This window comes from Octopus bimaculoides, chromosome 3 (assembly GCF_046866305.1).
Source record: "Octopus bimaculoides isolate indiv1 chromosome 3, ASM4686630v1, whole genome shotgun sequence".
In the NCBI taxonomy this organism is placed as follows: Eukaryota; Metazoa; Mollusca; class Cephalopoda; order Octopoda; family Octopodidae; genus Octopus; species Octopus bimaculoides.
The window spans coordinates 9808799-9821881 of NC_142930.1; positions in this window are offsets into that span (position 1 = coordinate 9808799).

Consider the following 13083-nt stretch of genomic DNA (forward strand, 5'->3'; position numbering starts at 1 on the left):
ACGCTGATCGTGCCGTCAAGATTAAAAGCCTTCCAGCCGTGACCATTCCGTGTCTGTATATCAGGGACTGCATCATCAAATGTATTCTATTTTATTTAAAGCGGCAGGGTATGATTTGAAAGAAATCTGGCTGCTATTTCTAGAAGTCCATGTGACCGCATAGAATGTTCCCGCTAGTTCGAGTTATAAAAAGTAAAAGCACTAGGCGGTCTCTTGACCTGCTAGAAATAACAGCCAATTCTACTATAAATTATATCCTTTAAAGAGATACATTCAATAATTTCGTCAAGCGAGACGAAACTTCGATATCACGGTTAAGTTTTCATTTGTAAATATTAATATGCTCTCTACTAAAATATATACATGCATAATATATATGTGTGTGTGTGTATATATATATGCATACTTATTGTGTGTGTGTGTGTATGTATGTATATACACTTCGTTTTTGTATCTGGTTTGCAAAATTTTTAGGTATGTATATATATATATATATATATATATATATGTATATATATATATATATATATATATATATATATATATATATATATATATAAAAGAACATTATTATTCATAATAAATAATAATATTAGTGGCCGCAAGCATAAAACCGTATAGGCAAATTGATAAATATATATATATATATATGTTCTAAATGTTTTAAAATCTACACAGCCTTGGTTTTTTTATCTCATTACGAAAAAAAATTTATATATATATACATATAGGTTGGTTCGGTTACATCCCCGTAACTTAGCGGTTCAGTAAAAGTTCGATAGAATAAGTACTAGGCTAAACAAAGAATAAATCCTGGGGTTGATTTGCTCGATTGAAGCTGGTGCTCCAGCATGGCCTCGCTCAAATGACTGATACAACTAAAAGAATATTTATTCATGTGTGTATGTATTTGTCTTAGTACACCCCCCCCCCCCCCGCCTGCCGCTTGACAAGCGTAACTTAGCGGTTCGGCAGAAACAAAAATAGAATATTTACTAGGCCTAACAAAAACTATTTACTGGGGTCGATTAATTCAACTAAGATTTTTTGGAGGCGGTGCTCCAGCATAGGCGCAATCTAATTACTGAAACAAGTAAACGATAAAAAATATGTGTATTGTATTTATGTATATTTCACACCGCCGCGGAATAGAGTACTTTTTTCTACCCCTATTTTCAAATGAAAGTACACCATATATATATGTTTGTATATATATATGTGTAGTGTCTTCTACTATAGCCTCAGGCCGACTAAAGCCTTGTGAGTGGATTTGGTAGACGGAAACTGAAAGAAGCCCGTCGTATATATGTATGTATATATATATATATATATATATATATATATATATATATATATATATATATATATATATATATGTATATATATATATATGTATGTATGTATGTGTGTATATATATATATATATATATATATATATATATATATATATATATATATATATATATATATATATATATATATATATATATATATATATGTATGTATGTGTGTGTGTTTGTGTGTATGTGTTTGTCCCCAACATCGCTTGACAACCGATGCTGGTGTGTTTACGTCTCCGTAACATTAGCGGTTCGGCAAAAGAAACCGATAGAATAAGTACTACGCTAAGAAAGAATAAGTCCTGGGGTCGATTTGCTCGACTAAAGGCGGTGGTCCAGCATGGCCGCAGTCAAATGACTGAAACAAGTTAAAGAGTAAAGAGTATATATGTGTGTGTGTGTGTGTATATATATATATATATATATATATATATATATATATACATACATGCATATATACACATACATATATTAATTCACATATTTGTTTTCTTATGATTTACCTTGCATTTACTTCGCATTGTTTTTGGCCTTACTCTTGTGTGTATGTCTGAAATGAAAGTTAATCGTATATTATAACGGGAATGTAAGAGAGAAAAAATGTGTAGAGGAAAGAAACTGGTAATGAAATCATGTGGAATGATATCACATTATGTGTATTTGTGTGTGTGTGTGTGTGTGTGTGTATTTTTATTCTCTTATTTTTTTTTGACATGTATCAGTTATTTTGATTCCAGACATGCTGGAGCATCGCTTTAGGAGGCTTAAGTCGAAGAAATTGAACCCAGGACTTATTCTTTGCAAGCCTAATACTTATTCTATCGGGTCCGTATGCCAAACCGCTAGATTACGGTGACATAAACACACCAGCTTCAGTCGTCAAGTGATGTTGAGGTGACAAAAAACACAAGCACACGCATGTATGTAAGTATATATATATATATATATATATATATACACATACATACATACATACATACATACATACATACATATATATATATATATATATATATATATATATATTGATTTGTGTGCGTATATGTATGTCATTAGTTTTATTTCAAGATTTCTTGGTAATAGAGAAAGAACCAGTTTCTAACCTATATCCAAGTCTCCTTCATTAGAATTTCTACAACAACGGGGTATTTTTGTTTGTATGTATGTATGTCTACATGCAGATTTGTTTGTTTTGTTTTACGCATGTCTTTTCAAGTATATACTTGCATATCTAGACATGCTCATATATACTTAAATGATAAACTTCTGGAAAGTTTTACAGATTTTTAGACTTCCAGTGATGGCTTGGATCAGCAGTCTTCAAATCAACTTTCTGGTTGCTAACGTTTGTTTCTGCCAGCTCGCCGCCCTAAGTGCACCAAATATTACTGATAAAAATATGAATTTATAATTTATAATGTATGAATTTATAATCTCGATATAAAAGTTGAAGGTTTCCAGGCAGTTGTATGTTGTTATCCTCTTCCTCTTTGATTTTCGAAGAGATCAGGAGGGAGCTAACTTCTATGATAATCCATACATTTTTTGTCTGTCCTAAACAACAATTCCGGCCTGTTATATTTACACTTGACAGATGTTTTAATGGGAATGTTCCACCAGTATTCCTTGTGTTGATGTTTGTGTATGTCTTCAATAAAAGAAGGATTCTCTATATTTATTCCAGAATAGTCTTTTTTTCCGAATGACATTGTATTTTGTTTTTACGACAACGTCGTATCGCATAGGAAGGTAGTACCGTGATGACATTTTTGGGCAGATGTTAATCATATGTGTGATGTCTTCCACAGAAATATGACATGATCTATATTTTCGGTTGCAGCTTGGAGCTCCAAGGGCTTCACTGTCTCATGTTTATCAGGAATTTCGCAGCAATCTCCTGTTCTTAAATTGCAAGTGTATAGCCTTCGAAATGTAATGTGATGTAGCAGTTACGAGTGCAAGGGGGCTGTACTCTATGTCAGTATTACTGACTACTTCAGGTCTTCGGGAAACATACCCACACATAATGTTGTGTGTGTGTGTGTGTGTGTGTTTTGAGAGTTTCATATTCAGGTCCTCTTTGAGGTATTTTGGCGTTGTATGAGAGGTCTAAGTTTATGTATTTAGTTTTGCTGCTTGCACTGAATTCAAGCCTCAACTCCCTTCATCCCTTCCTAAGTTAAGCCTGTCGATATCATTGTTTCTGTGGAAGTTTCCAGTTGAGATCAGGATCTTGTGGGTTTTAATGTCTAAGGACTGGATTTCCTCTACAAACGAGTCAAGTATCCTGATTTTTGGAATCAGCACTGGTACTGAAAATGTATTGTGGGATATTGCCTTGTTGTAAGAGATTTTTGACTGCCATATTTTTCTCAGTCTGATATGTATGTACGTATGTATGTATGTATGTATGTATGTTAAACATCCATTAATGTCATATCACCAGAAGAAAAGAATCCATGAAGATGATCTACCCTATGCCCACGGATACTACGGACTACACTGTAATCATCTCAGGAATATGGACTGTGAGCTTAAGAGACATGTAATTTGTGGAAACGCGTGTAGCGATGCATTAAAATATAAATTTCATCCAATGATTATTATTATTATCATTATTATTATTATTATTATTATTATTATCATTATTTTTTATGGAGGGATGGATGGATGGACGAATTCATGTATGCATGCTTGTGTGTATGTATGCATGTATACATGTACCACTAAAACAAAGCAGAAGAGGTCTTGTAGCTGCCTAGCAACTCCCTCTTCGACGATGGAACTGGTAACTAGTAATATCCTTTATTAACGATATTCTTTAATCCTTCCTCTCTGAAGATGGTGTCGTTGGCTTTTATATGGAAATATTTTGCTCATTGAGATATGTGTCATATGCACAGCTATTCTAGAAACAACTGTAAGAGACCTTATGCATAACTTCGTAATCTCTTATTTACTCTAACTACTCAACGATTATGATTGAATTATAAATTACATGATCTAAAGTGATATCACTTGTTTTGCTTGTTCATTCTTTCTATCTAATTAATTAAAAATAGAATGCAGTGAAGACTTATATGCACTTTGCCATCTTGGCGGTGCAAACTCCGGATGTGTTTCAATGTGTAAATCCACTTCGGCAAAGTCCAAAGTTCTGCTGGACCTTAGAATGAATAGAGAAGATATACAAGTTTAGTGAATAAAAACGTATTTGTGTAATATTTATATTTCTTTATCTGATTAGAATATTTTCATCTGCGTAGTCATTCTAAAGATCCTCCAATAGCGTTTAGACCGTTTTCTGCTGATAAGGTCTAATAGGTGCGAAATATGTCTGAGGTTGTTTCCACATTGCCAAAGGTCAGATTCACTCTGCATTGCACTTTAATTTTTAGTTAAAATTCCGCGGTTGTCAACCCGGATTTAAACATGAAAATGATTATTTTTCCACATCATCACCATAGATATAATATAATTAATCAAAATTTCCTGACTTATTTCATCAACTATGTCAGCACCTACTTTATTGTATACACGCACAAGCACACACACACACACGCGCGCACAAACACACACATACACATTGAGTTCCGATTCAGTAGTTTTGTAATCTATGATCAAAGTGTCTCAGCCGTGGTCATGCCTTGTTGTATGTCGAGGATTGTCTAAAATAGTAAAATATGTGAGAAGATTTAGCCTCTATTTCTAGCAAATGGAGCTATCATGGAGAAGCTCCCTTATTGGCTCGCATTAAATTTTATGGAGTTGAGTTCTGCTCCAATTCTTTCTGCATAAGGAACGTTTAAACTGAAGTATTACTACCAGCCAAAGATACGCCCGTCAATTACAGCAGCCATTTTTCTTTATTTTCTCTTGCGTTCTCTTTGACTTCATCTTCATTCGATTGTTATCAGTCACCGTCGTCTGTATGAACTGTCATTTAATATCTGTAACCTGTTTAACAAAAACAACAAAAAAAGAACCAGCTTTTGTCAGTATTGGCATTAATGTCGTTCACTTTGTCCTTCAGCTTTCGGCTTTAGTTCCTCTAAACTCTATTGTCTACTGAGCCTTAGTTTCTTTGTTAAAAACTTTATCGCCATCTCTCGTGTATTGTTTTCCATGTCCTCCTGTACAGCTTGGTATTTCAGTCGTTATACATTTTTATCGTCATCCATCTATTTCGTTTCGCTTACGCTTTAAATGTCTAGTTACTATCTCTCATACATGCTGGATGCTTATATCAATTTGTTAAACGGGTGTAGTCTCTGGTATACATTCCGAATTCACTCATTAAAAATAACTTTGTTGAGAGCTCGGGTGAACTTGTTATTTAAACAATTACAACTGGAGCTGAACTTCCTTTCGGCTTTTATCAGTTCTATTATCTCCTTTCGGGATGAGCTGTTATGTTTATGCCAGTTAAGCTGAATTTCTGGAGCAATTTCTTTTGTCATTTTTTGGAGGTTAGATTGCTGGCTCAAATCCCATCTCTCCTTTTCGCCACGAACTTAGAATTCAACCCCAGTCGTGGTTTTTTTTTTCATCCCCCCCCCCCCCCCTAATTAACACAAAACTCATTTGGTTCGATAATCGAGCACGACCAGACGAAATTGGATAGAGCTTGCAGCACAGGGACCATCATTTATAATTAATTTAACGGGTTTAAAAAATAGAAAGTCAAAATTGACTCCGGCAGAGTTTCGACTCGGTATCGACACCTGTATATTTTCACCTCAGAACTGTGAAGCACCGTACTGGCAACAGTAAAGCATCCTACCCATTTTTTTTTGTTAACATTGGGTTGTGTTCAAGGCAGTGAGCTGGCATAGTCGTTAGCACGCCGGCCAAAAACGCTTAGCGGCATTTCGTCCGTCTTTACGTTCTGAGTTCAAATGCCACCAAGGTCGACTTTGCCTTCTAACCTTTTGGGGTCGATAAAATAAGAACCAGTTGAACACTGGGGTTGATGTAATCGACTTAGCCCTTCCCCAAAATTGCTGATCTTGTGCCAAAATTTGAAACCAATATTTGCTGTTTTCTGGGATGAGCTACGTTGAACAATGGTAATTTCCCAAACAGATCGTGTCCGAGAACAGACTTAAGTAACTTGCTGAAGCCATTCCTTTTACCTTACCTTTATCGATAAAGACGTTTAGAAAAGACATGAACGACATAACGTTTCAGTTTCTGACTGACAAAAATTGCTTATCTCCATAAGAAATTAGAGTAACTATTCAGACAGGTGGAAGAAAAACGTTTATTTACGTCCTCGTAGCTTAGCGGTTTGGCAAAAGAGACCGAGTACCAGGCTTTAAAAAAATGTACCGGGGTCGAGACATTTGACTAAAATTTCTTCAAGGCGGTGCCCCAGCCTGACCGCAGTTTAATGGCCGAAATAAGTAAAATTAAAGATAAAAGCTACGTACAATGTTGATGATGCTGAAGATATATAGATAACATTAATAGTTTTCATGAGCATTAATGTTCTTTTATATATATATTTTGATATATATAAGTGTTAAAGTGACTTCATTGTAGCTTTTATAGCTCCAAGTATCCATTATAGCCATTGATTGTTTTCTGAGTTTATTATAAAGAAATTAATGTAGCATACATAAGATATTGACTTAGTTATTAATTAACCAATCGTTACAGTAATGTAATAATATGGAAACAAATGTTAGAGGTTAAATGTAATAATATGGAAATTAATGTTAGAGGTTCTGTTGAGCTATTTTAAACCATGAATAAATAATATTTGTGAACAGGCTGGTCAGCGTTTGTATAAACGGAATGGGGATGAGTATTTAATATTTCTTCATTTGGAGCATGCTAAGAAAGCATGACCGGAAAGAAGATGGCAGTTCTAAGTGCTCAGTTATGGTTGACTTCTTAAGACAAAGTGTAACTACTGCGCGAAAGTCTATAAAAAAAAGCAAGATCAGATGTTGACCTTTCTCCAAAATTTTCAAGAGTCATCTGCATTTGATAGAGAAAAGGTCAACGGCTGAACTTCTTTTGATATATCCCTATTTGTTTTCCCTAGGAAGGGGTGGGATTTCAGTTATATGAATAGATGCGAGTTGATAATTGTCGCCATAAGTTGTTAATAAATCTTTAAGAAGAAAGCATAGTTTATGTGAGACGTTTAAAGGTCGTGTTTTATCTGCTGGGCATACTTTTGTCAAAAGTTGAACAGTCTGGTATGGCCAGAATATATTTTAGAAGAATACCTGCAATTCATTTTCATAATTTTTATAGACTGTTTAATTCCATCACAGCAGAATTATGCATAAATCACGAGCGATTTGTATAGTTCTGTTCAAGTGTCTTAAACATTTGTTAGTGCTTAAAAGTACTGAGTATGAGATTATTTTAATGATTGACATATTGTTTGATACCATAATGGACAAATGCGAGATATCTAATGAGTATCGTTCAAGTTTCGTAAATTTTTCTTTAATATTTTGATGCTGTCATGTTGAAGGGTTGTTGGAATGCTGCTCGGAAAAGAAGTCACAAGAAAATAGTAACGTGTTATTTAAATGTTATAAACAATTGAAGTAACAAAGCAAGGCATATTCTAAACCTGTTATTTACTTACAGTATAGACTTGTACACTAAATATAATAGTATTACACATAATTGACAAAAAACTTTGATTCGGTTTCTTAAGTAAAGTAAGACAATGAAACAAAAACATTTTGTCAGTCATTTATTGACAATACATGACATGTACAGATTGGAAGCATTTTAGATAGTATCGTAAAATGACATGCATATTCAGTATTTTCTAATGCTGGTGACTAAGATGAATATTTCAGCCGACACCACCAAGAAACTCTGCCATAGTCTTTTTTATCGGTGATTTTTTTTTCTAGATTCATTCAAATGAGATGTTTAAGTGAAAAAAAAAAAACTTTTAAAAAATTGTCATTTTAGTGCATTTAAGTATTTTGAAATTATTTCCCCACCTTGAATACGACTATCAGAGGTTTAAAAAGATGAGCAAATATCATTGTTTCACAAAGTTAAGTAATATCCAGCTGAGACTGGTTAACTATTCTCCAGCAATCATATTACTCGTTATTTTTAATCCTTCACACTGAAGGAATCTATTATTCCTGGATTACTATTTTCTCAAAATTCACACCTTCCTTTCATGCAGTGTGCCATACTTTTCCATCTATTTCAAACTGTAGGAACGTTCAGTGGCTCCTTGGAACATTCGACAGTTTGGTCGATACAGTGATATACATATATGTTCTCTTCTGTTTTTAATTAGTTAAATTTTTATTCTGAGGACGGAACTGGTTTCTAATAAAGATACAAAGCTGCATCGTTGCAATGTAGATAACAAAATGTATGCATGTACGCACGCACATACACACACACACACACACATAATATTATTCTTTCTTACGAAATATATAGAGCTGCTTGGGTCGAACCCGAGACAAAAGATAAGGGTTAAAATATAAACTGAAATTAGGCAATCAACTTTTTTTTACATACTCATACAGTTATAAATTCGACTTAAAATATATATATATATATATGTTTATACATATCGACACGTATGAATATTTAAAAAATATAAATATATATATATATACACATACATAAAAATACATGTAAATAGAATCCATGTGGGATATATATGGGAAAAAGTGTGAGAAAAAGAGAACTGGTAAAAAAAACTTTTTTCGTACTAAAATTAAAAGCAGTTAAGAGTTCCAATTAAAAGAACAATAACATTCAATGCTTTTTTAAAAAATTGTTGTTTTTGTTGGCACTCCGTCGCTTACGACGTCGAGGGTTCCAGTTGATCCGATCAACGGAACAGCCTGCTCGTGAAATTAACGTGCAAGTGGCTGAGCACTCCACAGACACGTGTACCCTTAACGTAGTTCTCGGGAATATTCAACGTGACAAGGCTGACCCTTTGAATTACAGGCACAACAGAAACAGGAAGTAAGAGAAAGAGTACAGCAGGGTTCGCCACCATCCCCTGCCGGAGCCTCGTGGAGCTTTAGGTGTTTTCGCTCCATAAACATTCACAACGTCCGGTCTGGGAATCGAAACCGCGAGTCCGCTGCCCTAACCACTGGGCCATTGCGCCTCCACTTTAAAACCATATAAATGGTATATAATACATCTTTTAATTGGAACTCTTAACCGCTCTAAATTTTAGTACGAAAAAATTTTTACCAGTTCTTTATTTCTCATACCTTTTCCCATATATATCCCACATGGATTCTATTTACATGTATTTTTATGTATATTTATATTTTTAGAAATATTCATATATGTCGATATGTATTAATATATATATATATATATATATATATATATATATATATATATATATATATATATATATATATATATATATATATATATATATATATATATATATATACGTATTTTCAGTTGAATTTATAACTGTATGAGTATGTAGAAATGGTCGATTACCTAATTTGAGTTTATATTTTAATTCTCATATATATATATAGTCAATTCAAATAAACGAATAAAATTAACGGACAATAAGAGGACGTGCACAAGAAATGTATTAGCTTGACGCTCGGTGAAAAGAGAGACTTTGACGCTTCGAGCATAGCTCTTCGTCGGAAAGGAGAAAGGGAAAAGTCCCAAGAAAGAATAGAAATCTCTAACAGTACGTATGTAGTTACATTGCTGAAGTGACATGTATGTACGTACGTACGTATGTAGTTACATTGCTGAAGTGACATGTATGTACGTACGTACGTATGTATGCATGTGCGTATGTGTGTATATATGTATATTATATCTCGAATCAACACATTATTTTCTGTAGAAATTTGAAACAATCAATTCTTATTTTCATGAGGCCAAACTGGCCCTATCAGGTTACACACAATCACATTCAGTAGGACCCGTTGAGCATTCTTTTATACGTTGAGTTAGATAGAAAGGTATAACACACTGCAAACGAAATTCTCATTTGTACACACAAGACAGTATAGCATCTGCAACGTATCGAAATTTACTGTGAGACCTATTTAGTGTTTATGTTTGCCTGTGTATTGACTTGGTGAATATATAACGAAACTAAGAAGTAAGTTGTATTAAAATGTAAAATATCTACAAGGCTTCAAAATTTAAAAAAATCATTAAGCTCTAGCACTGAAAATGACTTAAACCAAAACGGAGGGGTAATATGAGAGAAAGAGAGAGAGAAAGATGCAGTTCTCTACCGTCCTTTTTTCAATTGCTACTAATTAAAAAAATTTTATTTAGTTATCTTTTATCTTTTACTTGTTTCATCCATTAATCTACGACCATGCTAAGGCACCGCATTCGAGAATTTTTAGTCGAATGAATCGACCCCAGCACATAGTTTTATTTTATTTATTTTTTTTTTTTGTTAAGCCTGGTACTTATTCTATCGGAATCTTTTTGCCGAACCACAACGTTACGGAGACGTAAACATGCCAACAACACTTGTCAAGCGGTGGGAGGGGAGGGGACAAAGAAACGAGTAAGTTGTATTAAAATGTAAAAATGTTTACGATGCTTCAAAGTCAAACATTTCATTAAGTTTTACCACTGAAAACTACTTAAACCAAAGCGGACTTGGTAATATTAGGGAGGTGGGAAAGAGAGACAGAGACATAGACACGAAGACACACACACACACACACACACACACACACACACATATACATATATACAACGAGCTCTATTCAGTTTCCGTCTACTAAATCTACTCACAAGGCTTTGGTCGGCCCGAGGCTGTAATAGAAGACACTTGTCCAAGGTGCCAGACAGTGGGACTGAACCCAGAATCATGTGGTTGGGAAGCAAGCTTCTTTCCACACAGCCACGCTTGCGCTTAAGTCTATGATATCGCTGTATCGACCAGGCTATCGGATGTTGTGGTACACCGTTAGTCAGAATGCACTTCTGTCACTTTGTTGCAGGTTTCGAACGATACCACCCCACTGGCTAGGCGAACAGGCCAACATTTCCCCAGAACGGAACACTAGTCCGTCGCAGAATTATTCATTTATAACTGAGTGAACTGAAACAACGTGGAACGAAGTTTTTTGTTCAAGAACACAACGCGTTGCCTGTCTGGGAATCGAAACCACGATCTTACAATCGGGAGTGAAATACCTCTAACCACTACGTCACGCACCTTCACATGTCTGTGATATACAGTAATCCCTCGACTATTACGGGTGTTACGTTCCAAAAACCCCGCGATAGGTGAAAATCCGCGAAGTAGAAACAGTACTGTATTGTATTTTTTTTATTTTTATTTTTATAATTTGTATATATTTCGTGTGCAAGATTCTTGATGTGGATACGTGTGTTGAAAGAAATACAATTAAACCTTGGGAGAGGCATTATGCCGGTAATAAACACACGCACTGGTTCAGTCCTTTATTAATTTATATAGTTTTTTGTTAAATCATTTCATTGCACTCTTGCAATCTCTTCAGTAACTTGTCTCTCCACTTCCATTTATTTTGAATATATGATCTGGCGTTGTTTTGGCGTTGTTTCGAAACTGTTTGGTATGAGCATGTGAGTGTGTGCAAGCTCATATGTGTGCACGCACTTATGTGTTCGTGCTTATATGTAAGTATGTGCGTCCATATGTGTGTTTGTAACAATTTCGTTTATATCAGATCAGATAGAAACTTTTTAATTAATTTATTTACGTTCATATTTATTTTATTATAAATGCAAAACAACACCACGGAGGAATCGGCGTAAGCTTAAATAATAAACCGCGATTAGTGAGGAATTACTATATTTCAAAATTTGGTACAACACAGAAATTTTGATGGTGAGAGGGGGCTTGTCGATTACACTGTCCCCAATGTTCAACTGGTACATAATTTATCGACCTCGAAAGGATGAAAGCCTTGGAACTTAGAACGTAAAGATGGACGAAATGTCGCTTTGCATTTTGTCCGGCGCGGTAACGATTCTGCCAGCTCGCCGCCTTTATACGTTTATGATATATTTAAAAGAAATTGGTTTTGTAATAAAATCTTGCTTTAAAATAGTTCGTCTAAAGCACGTTCGTATCTAGGTTACGACATTACATATATATCTTTCTCCCCTTGTTTTGAAGCTAACCAAAGAACAACTGCTGAGGTTTGATGCACTTAATACTTCCGCAGACCCCTGCAGTTTAATGGTGGGAAATAGATATTATGTTGTTTGGAAGAAGTTAGTCGGACAGGAAAGGAGAGTAATTAAAATCTTAATTCAATTAGTGTAGAAATAAAACTTTTTTCGTAGAGTGTCAGATTATGCACAAAACGAAGTCCGAAATATAGTGATGAAGGAGAATATTTATTTGTTTATGCTATGTAATATTTATACAAGCATTAAGCTGCAGAATTTAAAGGAGAGGTTGTTACCCTAAGATTAATATTATGCTTAAACTTCCTCTCAGCAACCCTGTATTCCTTTGCTGTGTATCATATGAATCACACAGTATTGGTATGATAGAATGCAAGAAATGTAATTTGCTTAGCATCTTCCATTCCTACTCTATATGATATCTTAAATGTGTTTGGCTATTAATTATCCTTATTCTGAAAGTTATGGTAATGAAATATCAGATAAAAGAAAAATATAATACATTTTGCAGAGGCATAAAATGAAGAAAGTTTTATATATCATAAGTTTCTCATTTACTATTTGTAATACCACAACGATGAGACTGAAG